This window comes from Penaeus monodon, chromosome 15, assembly GCF_015228065.2.
Source record: "Penaeus monodon isolate SGIC_2016 chromosome 15, NSTDA_Pmon_1, whole genome shotgun sequence".
In the NCBI taxonomy this organism is placed as follows: Eukaryota; Metazoa; Arthropoda; class Malacostraca; order Decapoda; family Penaeidae; genus Penaeus; species Penaeus monodon.
Genome location: NC_051400.1, coordinates 15,458,904 through 15,459,529, shown reverse-complemented (window position 1 = coordinate 15,459,529; position 626 = coordinate 15,458,904). Strand labels below are relative to the sequence as shown.

Sequence of the window (626 nt, the reverse complement as noted above, 5' to 3'; positions counted from 1 at the left end):
AGAATAAAAAATACTGAATCATCTTCATCTCTACTATCTGATTCATAACTTGTTAATACCAGTTTGCCTATGTACACATACACTCATTCAAGCATACAGTCTATATGAAGCAGGTACAGTAATCTCCCATCTTTGTAAGATGAGATACTAATAGTGAACTGAGTATAATTACACTAAACAGCAATATTAAAAATAACAAAACTGATTTCAGCTACAGTAGTAAAGTAAGATTTTTAATATGTCTTTCACAGACTACAGATGAAAGCTTAATAGATATCTCTACACATTAAAATTTTACGTACTCTAGAGCAATTACTGCAACCACTGTAATAATCACTGTTTTTTCTTTGTTTAAAGAGCAATACTCCTTTCACCAAAAAGGGTCAATATCATTATAAAATGACTAATCCTAAATTATTTTTACAAGCAAAGAACTGACCTACAACAAAAACTTATCTTATTTGTCCTTATATATTTCTAGACGTCACAATACCTAAATTAATGTATTAATAGCCATCAACTGCTAAGAATAGAGTTCTTTCTATTAATCAGGTCTTACTTGATTAGTTTCACACATATACATGTAAAAAGAGGAAAAAAGTTCAGTCCTAAAACTTCTTTGCTGT

At 29.4% G+C, this 626-nt stretch overlaps 1 protein-coding gene across 1 annotated transcript in view; it reads right to left on the bottom strand.

Moving 5' to 3' along the window:
• Positions 1-626, bottom strand: part of LOC119581779 (phosphorylase b kinase gamma catalytic chain, skeletal muscle/heart isoform-like) — a gene marked incomplete at its 3' end in the record, with an annotated part of 27,775 nt that overhangs the window by 13,787 nt on the left and 13,362 nt on the right.